Genomic DNA, 17,119 nt, shown 5'->3' with positions numbered 1-17,119 from the left:
TCATTCTTCTTCCGAAACTGCACTTGAGATGACACAATAAATCCCTTAACAGCCCTAGGAGCCAAGACATTAGAATCACGACATATGAAGAACAAATATGGCCTTTAAGACATGGTAAATGTGCCCTAAATTATATGGCTTTTGGTATGTCATTGTATAAAACTATAAATGGTATTTTATCCTACAAGTGTGAATGATGCCTGACATTTTGTTACCTCACTATTTGTATGTAAATAAAATAAAATGAAGTAAAATGAAAATTTTAAGCCTTGTTGCTGGATTCTGTACAGCACAGAAACTTTTGCTTGGGGTTCAGCTTCAAAATAAACATACAGCAAAGCAACGCATCTCATTCCTAGACTGATCAGTGCAAAGACTGACTTGGTGCATGAGCTGCAATATGAACTGGAAATCTCCATCAAATTACACATTTGGGTAAGATCATGGGACAAAGGAGCATGAACTTCTAGCTTTGAACAATAAGAGAAGAGCTGTTCTGGGGAACTGGTGGAAAGATTTCATAAGCAACCAGAAACCACAGACTAGCAGATAAATTCAGTATTCAGGGGATTATGGGAATAATACTAGTTGATTTAGTATCCTCTACAGTGGGAATATAACATTAATAGCTGGTATCTAGTACTTCCATCAGGAGACTGGATTTTCTGAGCTGCAATTGTAGGCAGCACTTCTGACTACAGATACTGTAGAAGAAGGGAATAACATGAGGAAGCAGGAATATGGTCAGTGGTACAGGAGGTTATAAATGTGACTTAGATGGCACAAATGACTATTGAGCCCTGGTTGTGTGAATTTGTGATAAAAATCAGTTTGTTTTAATGTTTGGAGCCAGCATACTGACACATTACAACACTTGAGTTCTGTTATATGAGCAATATTCCATCACCAACAAACAGAAATGATACATTAAATATTTGTGTGAAGCCTTATTTCCCAGAATTGCAAATATATTACTGCAAGTACTATGTATGGAACTAATTTATCAACCATTCAGGAATTGAACTCATGTAGTACAGTGCTAAGAATCTGCAAAATTAACTTTTGCTCGATAAATTAAAGGCTACTCAGCTGATGGAGGTAATATTTTCATTCAGAATTTCTTCCTTGTATTGCAATAGCAGCTTTATTTTTATTTTATTTTAATTAATCTATGAACTCAGCTGCTTGGAAGGAAAAAACAGTCTCTCCTGTTGTCACTACTGGCAGTAACAGCAACGTGTACAACAGTATGGTATGCTACTGGCATAATACTGATTAGTATGGCACTCTTACCTGTGGATGCACAGGCGGAGCCTGGAGACAAATTCATATTCTGAAACTGAAATATGAGAAGGAGTGGTTGCAGGGTATGTATGAATAAGGTGCAAGTCTTTTGTGATTATCAAAGAAAAGCTTGGTGATATGAAGCAGTAGAGAAAGGAACTACATTGACTGAAAATGTGTGTTCATAAATAAATGAGCCATTTCAGTTTAGCGGATGAGCACCTTTCCAGCACAAATGCAGTCTCTGGAACGTAACTTGCTAGTGATTCGATATTGTTCCTCTCCTAAAATGGATACTTGGTGTTTCTCTGAGGGTTTGTTTGTTAACTCAGTCTCAAAACAAAGAGACACCACACCAGCAGGACAAATATAAATCCTGTTCAGCATTCAGCAATTTTGAGCTGTGAATATATTCACATCAGTGGTGCAAATTTTGTTCATGGAGATAAAAAGCTTATTGAGCTATTAGCACTTGTTCCAAGTTCTGATTAGTTCAAGTGACAGATATTGCGCTGGGGGAATTTAGTCTTCTTAAACACCATTGAGAGAACAAGCAAATGAGGAGGAAGAATAGCAGAAAAGAAGACAGTGAATAGTCATCATGCTCGGTTTGGAAAGAGGAGCAGGAAGGCAACTGAAGCACAAAATTAAATGGTCTGACACTGACTTTGAATAATAGCTGTGGATCACCCTGAATCTTACAGTACTGGATATGCACACATATTAACAACCCCCAGCTGTGATCAGTTTTGTTAAGATGCTTTGTCTCTCTCTGTCTCCTTCTCTCTCTTCCCTTATAAGAATATATATCTATAGGTTAGTAAAGAAGATTTAACTACTTAAAAGGCTATTCCATAGTAGAATTCCCTTGCACATCTTTTGGAAAATTTGAATATTTCTTTCTCTTTTCATTAAATCCATCTGAAAAGTTGGTTGTCCTATGAATCCTTCAGTCATCAGAATCTAATTATTTTGCCTTCCATTCAGATTTGGCTGCTTGGGTCTAGCTATCAGAGGTGGTCTCGTGGGAAATCAAATTTGCTGAGATATTTGTTAGCACTGCCAGTTACCTCTCTAGTGGTAGGCACTTTTTTCTGCTTTCATTAACTCTTTTTCTCTTTTCCTGCTGACCACTATTTCAAACCCACAATCATTGTATTCCCACAGTGAGCTGAGGTAGCAAAACACACAAGCCATGGATTTTGAATTCTAAAAATTATAGGTGGAAGTGATCAATTAGGTTATCCTACTAGCATTGCAAGATTAGATCCCACAGTATAGTTTTCTACTGTTTTGTTCAGCCTAATTTTAAAAAGCTCAGGTGATGGAGTTTCTGCATTTTCTCTAGAAAACTTTTCAACAGCCTTCTGTCAATTGAATGATTTATTGTTTTCTTTTTCATTTGCATATTCCTCTGCATGATGCGTTTCAATGACCCTTAAGTTACAGTCTTGAAAATATTTGAAATCAACTATTCTTCCTTGATATTGTCTTGACTGTATATGGGGATTGTTGTTCAGTATGAATAATAGGCACCTGCCACGTAACAAGTATAACTTTTATTCCTTTTCTGTTTTTTCATCCTGTTGAAAGGACACTAAGAAATAATCCTTCTAAAGGATTTCCCTGATCTGCCTCTGACAAAGTCAGCACTTCTTGGTCAACCTATAAGTCTTCTTCACCCTCTTCCTTTTCCACCATGCACTCTCACTGACAGTGATGTCCAGTCTAGATTATCATTCATATCAGCTTCGACACCGGTATCTGTAGTCTTTTGTTCCTTGAAGCATTCTGTTCTATACTTCACAAAATCACATAGATCCAACTATTTATAATGTCTTTCTGACTTTCTTCCTACACTGTATCAAGTTCTCTCCATTAACATTAGTATTTCATGACTCTTTTGTGAACTTTAAATTCTTATCCTTATCCCTGGTTTTGTTTTTTGTTTTTGTTTTTTTTTCTGTTCCTGTTCTCCACTGTTGGTCAGCGCGGTGGTTTTGTCTCACATAATGACCTTGAATTATCCCATTTTCTCTCTGTTTTCACTAGCAAGGGCCAGTGTTTCAAGAGTCTTCTATTAATTACTGCAGGCTTCTGGCCCCTGTAGGCTCCTGGCTCCGGCAGGCTCCTAGAACTCTATTAATATTTTCTTCCCAAGGCTTCTACCGTATCTATACACCTTGCCTTACAGAAAATTTCTCATCTACATGTATTAATTTTAAACTTCTTTTTTTTTGCTGCTCCCAGGCCTTGCCCATGAATCCTGCCCAACTACCTTCATGTACTTCCAGATTTTATTTCAATTTCCTCATTGGAAGGACCTTCTTCACTTTTACTCTTACTTTCATTAATTGTGCACATGGAAAATGGAAAACTGTTACAAAACATCTAGGTCTCCTTTGCTTAAGCAGAGTTTTGCTTAATTTTCCCTCAGCAATTTGCCATGCCCTGTGTCATACTTATGACTGGATGCAGGCATAGACATGATCATGTGTGCATCAACACAACAGAAATTATGAATAGAAGAACCTGAAAAGAGCTTGTTAAGGGTAACAATTAGGCAGATAGTATTCAGAAAAATCCTTTGAATTTAAAAAAAAAAATTTTGGATGAAGTGAAAGAAGATAATGCATTCCTCTTGCAAAATGTGTAAGAAACATACAAGTTCTGCTGCAAAAATATTGTTGCTTGTATTTTGCATGTAATCATGTCAACACTAAAAAAGTAAAGGCTTTTGATATCCATTTCTAGGTGAAAGAACTCAAAAGGATGAATTCTTACTGCTTTACCTCGTGAGCAGGGTAAAAAGCAAAAGCAAGCCTCAGCTTAGTAAATCACAGAATCACACAGAATCACAGAATAACCAGGTTGGAAGAGACCCACCGGATCACTGAGTCCAACCGTTCCTACCAAACACTAAACCATATCCCTCAGCACCTCGTCCACCCGTGCCTTAAACACCTCCAGGGAAGGTGACTCAACCACCTCCCTGGGCAGCCTGTTCCAGTGCCCAATGACCCTTTCTGTAAAGAATTTTTTCCTAACGTCTAGCCTAAACCTCCCCTGGCGGAGCTTGAGGCCATTCCCTCTTGTCCTGTCCCCTGTCACTTGGGAGAAGAGGCCAGCACCCTCCTCTCTACAACGTCCTTTCAGGTAGTTGTAGAGAGCAATGAGGTCACCCCTCAGCCTCCTCTTCTCCAGGCTAAACAACCCCAGCTCTCTCAGCCGCTCCTCATAAGGCCTGTTCTCCAGCCCTTTCACCAGCTTTGTTGCTCTTCTCTGGACTCTCTCCAGAGCCTCAACATCCTTCTTGTGGTGAGGGGCCCAGAACTGAACACAGTATTCGAGGAGCGGTCTCACCAGTGCCGAGTACAGAGGGAGGATAACCTCCCTGGACCTGCTGGTCACGCCGTTTCTGATCCAAGCCAAGATGCCATTGGCCTTCTTGGCCACCTGGGCACACTGCTGGCTCATATTCAGTCGGCTGTCAACCAACACCCCCAGGTCCCTCTCCTCCAGGCAGCTTTCTAGACAGACTTCTCCCAGTCTGTAGCACTGCACAGGGTTGTTGTGCCCCAAGTGCAGGACCCGGCATTTGGCCTTGTTAAACCTCATGCCATTGGACTCTGCCCAGCGGTCCAGCCTGTTCAGATCCCTTTGCAGAGCCTCCCGACCCTCCAGCAGATCGACACTTCCACCCAGCTTAGTGTCGTCCGCAAACTTGCTAAGGGTGCACTCAATGCCTTCATCCAGGTCATTGATGAAGACATTGAACAGGGCTGGACCCAGCACCGAGCCCTGGGGAACCCCACTTGTCACTGGCCTCCAGCTGGATTTCACACCATTTACCACCACTCTCTGGGCCCGGCCATCCAACCAGTTTTCCACCCAGGAGAGTGTGCGCCTGTCCAGGCCAGAGGCTGACAGTTTCTCAAGCAGAACGCTGTGAGAAACTGTGTCAAAGGCTTTGCTGAAGTCCAGGAAGACCACATCCACAGCCTTTCCCTCATCCAGTAGCCGGGTCACTTTGTCATAGAATGCGATTAGGTTAGTCTGGCAAGACCTGCCTTTTGTGAACCCATGTTGACTGGGCCTGATCACCCGGTTCTCTTGCATGTGCTTCATGATATCACTCAAGATCACCTGCTCCATGACTTTCCCTGGCACTGAGGTCAGACTGACAGGCCTGTAGTTTCCTGGGTCCTCCCTGCGGCCCTTTTGTAGATGGGCACAACATCAGCCAGCCTCCAGTCCAGTGGGACTTCCCCAGTCTTCCAGGACTGTTGGAAGATGATGGAAAGGGGTTTGGCCAGCACATCCGCCAGCTCCTTCAGTACCCTAGGGTGAATCCCGTCCGGCCCCATAGACTTGTGACTGTCCAGTCGGGCTAGCTCCTGGGTTTGTACACAGACGGAACGACCCTCCTTACGACTAAAGACTGAGGCAAAGAAGGCATTAAGTACCTCAGCCTTTTCCTCATCCCCTGTTACTGTTGTCCCTTCTGTGTCCAATAGGGACTGTATGGTCTCCCTAGTCCGCCTTTTATTATTTATATATTTGTAGAAAGATTTTTTGTTATCTTTCACTGACTTGGCCAATCCAATTTCTAGCTGAGCCTTAGCCCTTCTGATTTTTTCCCTACACAATCTCACTTCCCTCCTGTAGTCCACCCAAGAGGCCTGTCCCTTCTTCCAGAGGCCATAAACATTTCTCTTCTTCTTGATATCCCTCAAGATCTCTCTATTCAACCAAGCTGGCTTTCTCCCCTGCCGGCTTTTTTTTCCGAACCACGGGGATGGCTTTCTCCTGAGCTGCTAGGACCACCCCTTTGAAGAGCTCCCAGCCCTCCTGGGCTCCCTTGCCCTTGAGTACTGTCTCCCATGAGACTTCACCAACCAGCCTGCTGAAGAGATCAAAGTCTGCCCTCTGGAAATTTAATGCTACAGTCTTGCTAACCACCCTCTTCACTTCACCTAGAACAGAAAATTTTATAATCTCATGGTCGCTTAGTCCTAGGCGTCCACCTACCGCCACATCCCCTACAAGGCCTTCTCTGTTCACCAACAGGAGGTCCAGGAGGGCACCTTCCCTGGTTGGTTCATTCACCAACTGTGCAAGGAAGTTATCTCCCACGCACTCCAGGAACCTCCTAGACTGCTTCCTTTCTGCTGTGTTGTACACCCAGCAGATATCAGGCAGATTGAAGTCTCCCACCAGAACGAGAGGCATCGATCTAGAGATTAACCCCAGCTGTTTATAGAAGAGCTCATCAGCTGCTTCTCCTTGGTTGGGTGGTCTGTAACAGACTCCCATCACAAAATCTACCTTCTGGTGGGCTCCTCTGATTTTGACCCACAGGCACTCAACCTCCTCATCTCCACAATCCATCTCAGTGATGTCCAAGTCCTCCCTTACAAAGAGGGCTACCCCACCTCCTCTCCTACCCTTCCTGTCCCGCCTGAAAAGCTTATACCCCACCATAGCCGTACTCCAGTTATATGAGTTGTCCCACCATGTTTCTGTGATGGCAACGACATCATAGGCCCCTTGCCCTACGACAGCTTCCAGCTCTTCCTTCTTATTTCCCATGCTGTGTGCATTGGTGTAAATGCACTTCAGCTGAGCTGCCGAGCCTTCAGCCCTCCTAGAGGGAACAGGGTTCGTTCCCAACTGCCTGGTAACTGGATCAGTTGACACCAGAGTGCCTGCATCTCCCTTAACACCCCGAGGTGTGTTCTCCCCCACTTTTTGTGCGGTGAGGTACTGGTGGTCCTCGCCTGTGCACCCTCTCCCAATCACCAATTCCCCACATCCAGGCTCATTCCTGTCTAGCCTGGGCACAACCCCCTCCCCCTTCACATCTAGTTTAAAGCTCGATTTATGAGCTTGGCTAGGTTTCTGGCAAGGGCTTTAGCCCCCCTAGGAGACCCATGTGTCCCGCCCTTAGCGAGAAAGCCTGGGGGTGCGTGAGCCCCCCCATGATCAAAAAAGCCAAAGCCCCTCTCCTCGCACCAGGCTCGGAGCCAGGTATTAATCGAATTCTTCATCCTGGCTTCCCCCTCCTCTCTATTTAGCATTGGGATGGAGCAGAATACTACTTGTGCCCCAGAGCCCTCCATCACTTTCCCAATTGCCCTGAAGCCATTCTTGATGGCTTTGGCCTTTTTGTTTGTTAGGTCATCATTACCAGTTTGGACTACTATCAAAGGATAGTAGTCTGTCTCGTGAACCAGGGAAGGAAGTTTTCTAGCTACCTCCTTCCCTGATGCACCCGGTAAGCAGCAGACCTCTCTGTGGAGCGGGTCCGGTCTGCAAATGGGTCCCTCCGTTCCTTTTAGGAGGGAGTCCCCTACAACAATCACCCTCCTCTTCTTCTTGATGGAGGATGTTTTTATCTTTTTCTGAGAATGGTGCAGCCTAGGGAAGGATTCTAGGCTGTGGGAGCCACCATCCTCATCCTCAGGGCTGGATTCCACCTGCAGCACCTGGTACTTGTTCGCCAGGGGGATCTGGGGCTTTGCTGTATGGGTGAGGGGAGTAGGTTTCCTTCCTCTGGCAGGAACTTGCTGCCATTCCCCATCTCTTGTAACCCCAACCTTGCAGTTTGCAGGTGGATGATGTTCGGACACTCCAGCCCCAGCAGGCTGCTGAGTTAGTGAGAGGGCCCTGCTCCACTGGTCAATCTCCCTCTCACACTCCCTGATGGTCCTCAGTCTCTTCACCTCCTCTCTTAGCTCCTTCACCATGTGAAGGAGTTCCCCCACTCGAGCGCAGCTGCCCCACTCGAGCGCAGCTGAGTGTTAGGTCAAGAATACCATTCAGAACTTTTGTATGTACTGCTGAAGAGTTTCGCTGAAACATGTTCAAGGGTATCATTAAATCAGGACTCCAAATTGTTTTCATATAAAATACTATCATTGTCACATTTGTCTAAAAACACTAAACCAGTCAACCCAAACAAATAAAATTAAAGGAAACTTTGTCAGTATTTTTCATATTTACTATGCATCAATTTTTACCCAAAAATGCTATTCCTTGGATTAAGAAATGGTTTCAATCAAAAACACTTTCAGCTACTTTTAAATAAAATACCTGTCTATCCAGAAGAATCAGAAGGTACTTTGTACTGAATTTGTCATGCTAACACCGATGCAGTTTATGTTACTTAAATATTACTCTCAGAAATCTTATCTTTTTATTTTAATTTTTTATTCGAATGGGACAGATAAGGAGCTGAAAAGAATGCAAACTATAAAGATTTCAGAGATGGGCATGCTTTGTCATTGCCATCAGTTATATGGTATCATGAGAAGGAACAGCTGAAAGACTTTTACTGGAACTTTTGAGGATATTACTGAAGTGAGATACGGGACATTGCCCCTAAAGTAAACTAATGCTTATTTTGATAGTTGATTTGAGGTGAGGAAATGCTGACATGGAGCCATAATTTATCTCTGCTTCCAGGGGGTCTTTTCACTAACCTGCCTGTGCATCAAAATTTCCAGCTTGTTTGACAAAATGATACACTTGTGAACATCTCACTAGGCTGAGGAGCTCCTTTTCGCTTTCCTCAATGACCTGTGGCTGACACAGAGACTTCTGCTTTCTGATTCCCTCCTGCACCTTCTCAGGGAAAGGGCAGGTTCTCACAGACTAGGAAGAATCAGCAAAGGGATAGTGAAAAAGAAAGAACAGAAAAAGAAAAGAGAAAGGGGCAGAGAAGGATTTAAGTATCAGCAGTTTCTCAAAGACATAGATGGTAGTTAACCATCCAATCGCAATTGTCCTCCTGATTTTCAACAGCTCAATCATGAAGGCAGAACCTAATAGAGACTTTGAACTAATTCAGTTTCTGTAATTTAACATGGCTCATTGACTTGTGCCTGTGGGATTTCTGAGTGATCTCTCATCCAAGAGCTAAGCAGGCCCTTGAGTACTTGACTTCAAGACAAGACCAGGTACGTTCAGATGATATGACTGAATCTACCACATGCCTTTTTCCTTTTAAAATCTGTTTTGAGGACGCTAAAGAATCATGGTATCTTTATGACTATTGGCAGGCTAGAGAGTGCACAGAGTTGCTCAGAAAAGTATTGTGCTTCATAGATAATTTGTTAAACATTAAAATACCCTGGAGAGATAGTTCATTAATATTTTTTTCCTTAAATCATGAAAATGTGAACGTAAGGAAAGAAAAGGAAAGGAGGTATCCAGGGCCACACCAAGAATCCATGTCAGAATTCATGACATCTTCACCTTTGCTGCTGAGGCTGTAGCTCAGATTGTACTAAGCTAATTAGTGCTTTACTAATTCCAGGACTCCAGAACTGCTTAAGTTCATTTTTCCATGTTAGAAGGTGTGAAGCATATTGATAAATGACCAATATTTTTGTCAAATACATGAGATTATGATGTTTTGGTCTAGTTATACTACAGAGTGTGACAACCCTAGAGGCATTGAATACCTCCAGGCACAATTAAAGTCATACGAGGTATGATGTATCACACAATGATGATCACACACTGTTAAGGTTCCATGACAAGCAGAAAGGTTAACCACTCCCTGCCTTCCGTGCTAAGTTAGTGCATTTAATGACAGCTGGGTAGAATGGTGCCATGTTCAGAGATGCACTCTTAAGCTAATTTCTTTTACCAGCACACTAAAAAAACATTATGCAAATTATCAAACAACCTCAGTACTGCTTGGCAATTTATATTATGAAATTAAAAATCAAGCTAGAGTACCTTTTTCCAATAGCAGGGAAGATCACTGAAGTTGAAAATGCTTTAAAAGAGCAGGCAAAACAAAACTTAGAGAAGGTAACCATGTTATTGCTGTTATCAATAGTGAGGATGCTTGGTAGCCTGCCAAACAATTCAGTTTCAGTGTCACTATTTTTCAGCTTGTATAAAGCAATTTGTTGAAGCCATTAAGCTTCCTTTATTCAATTGTAATGGACATTTCATTGACTTTTTCAAAAGTTGGTGCAGACCAATTAGAAAATAATACCTGCATCCCACAAAAGGCTGGGATAGTGTTATCAGAACTGGAAGTCTGCATTATATTGACTTTTGCACAACTGAGTAAGAAAACAACACTATTTTAGTTCAAATCTGGGAGGCTGTTGCCAGATTTTTTGTCATAGACTCCAGGAGATTTAATTCCTCATCTGCAAATATTTTGCTTATGGAATGTCAATCCTTTTAATAAATAATAGACACTCAACTGGGAAATCATTTCAGAGGTCCTACTTCAACAAGTGCTATTCAGTTCCCTTCTACTTCCCTTCTACAAGACATTTTTAACTTCTGGTATGTTGTAGCCCTTTAGACTCTTATCCTCCAGCCTGATACAAAGTTTGTGTAACCAATGGAAGTTTTTCTGCTAATTGAAATGACTGCTGACTGCATTCTGATTGCTATTTTTTTTTGTTACATTGCTTTTATTGTTAAAGTACATTTTGAAGGTTCTTTTCTTTTCTTTTCTTTTCTTTTCTTTTCTTTTCTTTTCTTTTCTTTTCTTTTCTTTTCTTTTCTTTTCTTTTCTTTTCTTTTCTTTTCTTTTCTTTTCTTTTCTTTTCTTTTCTTTTCTTTTCTTTTCTTTTCTTTTCTTTTCTTTTCTTTTCTTTTCTTTTCTTTTCTTTTCTTTTCTTTTCTTTTCTTTTCTTTTCTTTTCTTTTCTCTTCTTTTTCTTTTCTTTTCTTTTCTCTTCTTTTCTCTTCTTTTCTCTTCTTTTCTCTTCTTTTCTTTTCTCTCCTCTTCTTTTCTCTCCTCTTCTTTTCTCTTCTCTCCTCTCCTCTCCTCTCCTCTCCTCTCCTCTCCTCTCCTCTCCTCTCCTCTCCTCTCCTCTCCTCTCCTCTCCTCTCCTCTCCTCTCCTCTCCTCTCCTCTCCTCTCCTCTCCTCTCCTCTCCTCTCCTCTCCTCTCCTCTCCTCTCCTCTCCTCTCCTCTCCTCTCCTCTCCTCTCCTCTCCTCTCCTCTCCTCTCCTCTCCTCTCCTCTCCTCTCCTCTCCTCTCCTCTCCTCTCCTCTCCTCTCCTCTCCTCTCCTCTCCTCTCCTCTCCTCTCCTCTCCTCTCCTCTCCTCTCCTCTCCTCTCCTCTCCTCTCCTCTCCTCTCCTCTCCTCTCCTCTCCTCTCCTCTCCTCTCCTCTCCTCTCCTCTCCTCTCCTCTCCTCTCCTCTCCTCTCCTCTCCTCTCCTCTCCTCTCCTCTCCTCTCCTCTCCTCTCCTCTCCTCTCCTCTCCTCTCCTCTCCTCTCCTCTCCTCTCCTCTCCTCTCCTCTCCTCTCCTCTCCAGATTTTGTCATTTTTCGAGAAAAAGCTCTCAAGGAATCCGCTCTCACAAGGAATTAACACAGCTCAACACTAGCAGGATGAAATGAAGACAACTGGGATAAGATGAACGCAGTGATTCTTGTGTCAATAGGTACATATTCTTCCAGAGCTTTTGCTTGACTCTCATACTGGAACCTTTTGTATTGATTGTGCGTAAGTTTCTGAACACCTAAATTAAATGTTTCTCATTGTCTTTGATGTAACTGATGTCTTCTTTTACCTTTGCTCATTATTGTTTTAGTATGTTCATTAATCAGCATTCATTATTTATATTCACTGTGTGAAGTTGCTGTTTATAGTTTTCTTTCAACAGAAAATCCTCTCAAACTGAGTAATTTTATTTCTGAGACTTTTTCTACCAGGTTTTAGCTATCATAAAGACATGAAAATTATTATTCAATTTCACTTCTAATATGATCTCACTTGATATCATACATTTCTTTTCTGCATTTCATCAATGATTACTATGCTGAAGTGCAATGTTTACAATCCTGTTGGCATTGTCTCTTTAAAAGAAAAAGCTTTTTTTTTCCTGGAAGAATATTTGGCCATTGCTGCACCATTCGTAAGTATCCCTAGAGAAAGATACTTTGTAGAAGACTGGCAGGATTTGTATTTGTTGAGGGTATCTTTATTTTTTGGAGGAGGCCTAAGTGAGCTACCATTGATATGAATCATTTATGTGTTCATAATATTAAATTCCATATTTAATGGATGTTGCCCAAGCTAGAAAAGGATGATGTAAAAGGAAATGGACAGTTTTTTGTGAGAGAGTTTGAAATGAGAGGCATCTGTTCAAGATGTGGGGCAGACAGTTCTGATGGTAGGGATGGAAAGCACTGAGGATTATCAGTATCAAATTCCAAAATCAGTATCCTCTTACATCAACTTCATAAGAATGACGCCAAATGGTTCTTGATTTCTTAGCATCGTTTAAATATTACTCATTTGAACTGCCATGGGAGGCACATGATGGATGAAGACCGTACTGAAAAGCGGCAGAACTTGTGTTTCATTGCTTTGGTGACAGCAATAGAGCTATCTCTCTGTAAGTGAGGAGAGTAGAAAAGGCAAAAAGAGGAGAAAGAGATGAAGAAAGGAATGATTGGATAAGCCAGGATACTCAAAGCCATCTATGTGTATAGGCAAAATACACATTTATTTAAGGAATCAGGAAGCTGGAGAAAGCAAAGCAGTCATTTTCACTTTCATTGCTTTACCAAATTAATATGGCAGCTCTTGGGGATGTTTTTTCCTGCCTTTGTTTCTCAGTTCTACCACTGGCAGAAGGCTCAATAAGCCTTTTCTAGGAATTGAGCATGATAAAATCGAGTTTAACCAAGACTTTGAGAAGTTCTTAGTGATTTCTGAATGCTGTATGATTCCTTTAAGAGTCTAAGTAGACAATAGAAGATTGAATTTGAATGGAAAGTCAGGAGGAAAACTAGCATTAACTCAATGAGGTGGCAGTGACAGAGAATAATCAAGTAGGTGAATATGATCCATGAAAAATAAGACAAGTTTGTCAAAAAGCCTATAATGCTAATCAAGGCACATATACAATTTTTTTCTTATGATGGGTCACTAATTATTTTTGTATTACCTAGCTAACTCCTGGCATCCAGTCTGCAGGAATAATGAGCACTCTGTGCAAGAATGATACGAAGTGGGGTGCAGAGCTTATAAAGTGTGAAGCAATATGAAGTGCTTGAGAAAATAATTTCCTCGGCGACTTAAATTGGCCACTTCAAGTCTATGGATAGTGGGGACTTTAATCTTTCCGAGCTTTAGCATCTCAACTGCAAATGGAGGAAATGTTTCAAAAGGGTTCTGTGAAAATGAATGTATAATAGAGATGACTTACACAGAAAAGCATGAGGTAATTAATAATTCTGTCTTCTGAGCAGTGTTATAATTGTGAGCAATAAATAAGGCCTACAGCAGCACGGTGAAGAAAACAAAATACTAAACTGCTGCTCATTAAATGAACACTGTCTCTTCTTTGCACAGAACAAAACAGGAGTCCTTTGGGAAAAAAAGTATATGACTATGTAATTAAAAAATACATCATTATATGTTCACATGAGGAAGCCAATTTAAGGCAACTTGAATTCTGGCATTTTCTAATTTTGACTGCGTTCTATGCAGATTGTTTTGCAGGCCTTGGAAACCAAACTTCAGGTTGGTTTATGTGATCATACATTCTCCACAGGAACTTTTGCTCTCTTTCAATGATTTTAAACTTAGTAACATTCCAAGGATAATAAAGAAAACATTCATTTCCAGGTTAAGTGTATAAATATATACATATATAAATATATAAATATATAAATATATATATAAATAATATATATATTATATATATTATAATATATATATTATATATATATAATATTATATATAAATATATATATAATATATATATATTTATATATAATATATATAAATATATAAATATATACTGTGTTCAGTTCTGGGCCCCTCACCACAAGAAGGATGTTGAGGCTCTGGAGAGAGTCCAGAGAAGAGCAACAAAGCTGGTGAAAGGGCTGGAGAACAGGCCTTATGAGGAGCGGCTGAGAGAGCTGGGGTTGTTTAGCCTGGAGAAGAGGAGGCTGAGGGGTGACCTCATTGCTCTCTACAACTACCTGAAAGGACGTTGTAGAGAGGAGGGTGCTGGCCTCTTCTCCCAAGTGACAGGGGACAGGACAAGAGGGAATGGCTTCAAGCTCCGCCAGGGGAGGTTTAGGCTAGATGTTAGGAAAAAATTCTTTACAGAAAGGGTCATTGGGCACTGGCATAGGCTGCCCAGGGAGGTGGTTGAGTCACCTTCCCTGGAGGCGTTTAAGGCACGGGTGGACGAGGTGCTGAGGGATATGGTTTAGTGTTTGGTAGGAACGGTTGGACTCGGTGATCCGGTGGGTCTCTTCCAACCTGGTTATTCTGTGATTCTGTGATTCTGTGATTCTGTGAAATGTAGGTGTCTTTAGATTGTAGGTGTCTAAGTTCCTGATACACTCAGTTGGGACCTAGTCTCAATGCAATTACCTGCACAAAAGCCTGTTGCTATTAGATATAAACCTGTATATCCTGTATGGTCTCCTACTGCCACTGCAGAAGAGTCTCTCACAGGTTCTGTTTCCAACTTGCCACATGATAACCAAGTGCATCTCTACTACTAACAGACACTTGATCACAATATTGTGTTCCAAGGCAATTCTGTTAACAAAGCCTAAGGAGAAGGTCAGTCTCCCCTGATGTAAATTTATCAACTGAATCATTCTTTAGGCTTGGTTGACTGAACAGAGATGATCTTCATTGACTAAAATCAGAGCTGAGAGATATAATGTTCACTTATATACCTAAATGCGGACATTTAAATTTAGAGGTCTTTTAATGAAACCGAATCCTGTGTTAAGTATATGACAAAAAAAATATTATGTTCTTTTAATATACTTTTCTATAGGAAAGACAGTGTAAAGTGAACCATTGTCCATTGTACTTCAGCAAATCACTTGCCAGTTAGCATGCATATGTTAGCTGATGCCAGTTAGAATGCACGTGTTAACTGATGTTTTGGGGTACACATATCTCTTGATTAGCTAATCTCTTCTATCTCTTGTCCAGATAGAAGACAAAAATATAGGTAGGGTACATGGGAAGAAACAGGAAAAGGGATTCAGAAACAAAAGTTATTGTCTGCTAATATGAGAAGGATCTGGAAGTAATGCAGTTGAGGTGTTATGTAGGACGTGGTATTGCTGTAAGGAACAGATGACGCAGGAAATATATGACACAGATCCATTGAAAATATTGTTTCATTGATTCCTCACTTCAGAGACAGTGCATTTTATAACACATTCAAGATTAGACAGTTGTTAAGTAATTTCTTTTCTATAAAGAAGGATGTGAATAGTTTTAAATGCCACTTCCAGGTTTTGAGAGATAACTCTAATTGCTCACTCTGCGTCAGGTGACAGGCAGGTCGGGATACACTAGATAGATTACCCCTATCAAGACATGAGTTCCTCCTGTTAATTCATGCCAAAATCAACCTCTTTTTTCTCCTTCTACTTTTCCACATTAAGATCATATAACTTAGTTTAAAGCTAAGAGGCTTGAGTAGATCTCCATGAAAACTTTCAAATTTTGTCTAAGGAAAATTAAATAGTTTGCAACACTTTAGCAGACTTCTTCAGTATCTCTGTACTTGTCCATTGTCTGTAAATAGATATCAATTTCTCAGATGAGTTTATTAGCTGGCTAAAGGACACTGTAGAGTCCTTAAAAAAAACAGAGTATCAAACTAAAATAAAATCCATTCAGATAAATGCCCTGAGTATTTCTCATGGGCCATTTATGGGATATTAAGCCTTTTGTATTGACACATTCTAACACTTTCTTGGGGTCTCTCCTGAAAGCAATAGACTTCCTTCACTGTCAAATGTGGGAGGAAATCTTTTTGATATCTACTTCTCTAACTTTGTGTATCACATCCATAACAGGTCTTCTAGATTCATCTTAATACCTGTTCATTCCCATTTTGTCCTTCCTTTACATTTGTTTTTGACTGCCCTTGTCCCTTCCTTTCAACGATCCTCACTGGAAGAAGGACAAGGAGAACTGAATTAAGTTTGGCTGCTCACCAGTCAGTTTGATTATGCCATTCATTTCCCATTTGTATCTTTCCATATTTCATCTGATGCTTGATTTCTCCTCGTTTCTTGCCTCACTTCTCCCATACACTTTACAAGGTTCTCCTTTTGTCCGTTTTTTTGCTTATCATTTGTAAAATTTTGTACTTCTGTCCCATTTTCCTTCCTGACCCACTGCTACCTGAGGCCTCCAGGTATGTCTAGATTATTCTTTAATGGTAAAAACTATTGAGTAAATGAAGTGTTTTTTTCAGGTGATGCAGCAAATAATCGTGGTGGAGTATGGCTAGCATAAACCTTCCACGTAAAGAACCACTTGGAGTTGTGTTTAGTCATTCTAATCTATAATACTCCAATCATCCTAAGCCAGGACGTCAGCTCATCCAGCTCCTGAGCCTGGTGCAGAATCGAAACTATGCTACTGTGGATAGTTCCATTTGAGAGGGAATTGAGACACTTGATTCTGTTTTTCAGTCCATTGGTTCCTTTACAGCTTATGTTATGACCCTGCTTAGATTGTCAGTGAATTTCTAGCAGCAGCAGTGGCAGTCATTTTACGTAGCACATCCCACTGTGGGCTGTGTATGAAATTTATGCCTTTAATTTTTTATATAAAGCTTCACTACTGTGTCTGTAGGCATTTTATAAACCTTAAAATGAATAACAAAGATATTCACACCCCACGCCCCCGCACTCCATTATAGATATGCTACAGTCAGCTGGGAGTCCTGGTATTTATCAGCTGCTGAAGGATAATGTAGTTTATCACTTTTTAATGAATTATTTTCTGTACTGCTCATTTCCAGAACAGATAAATGCAGTCAAGGACGTCCTATATCAAGAGG

Source organism: Phaenicophaeus curvirostris, chromosome 2, assembly GCF_032191515.1.
Source record: "Phaenicophaeus curvirostris isolate KB17595 chromosome 2, BPBGC_Pcur_1.0, whole genome shotgun sequence".
Taxonomy (NCBI): Eukaryota; Metazoa; Chordata; class Aves; order Cuculiformes; family Cuculidae; genus Phaenicophaeus; species Phaenicophaeus curvirostris.
Note: the sequence above shows the minus strand (reverse complement) of the source record.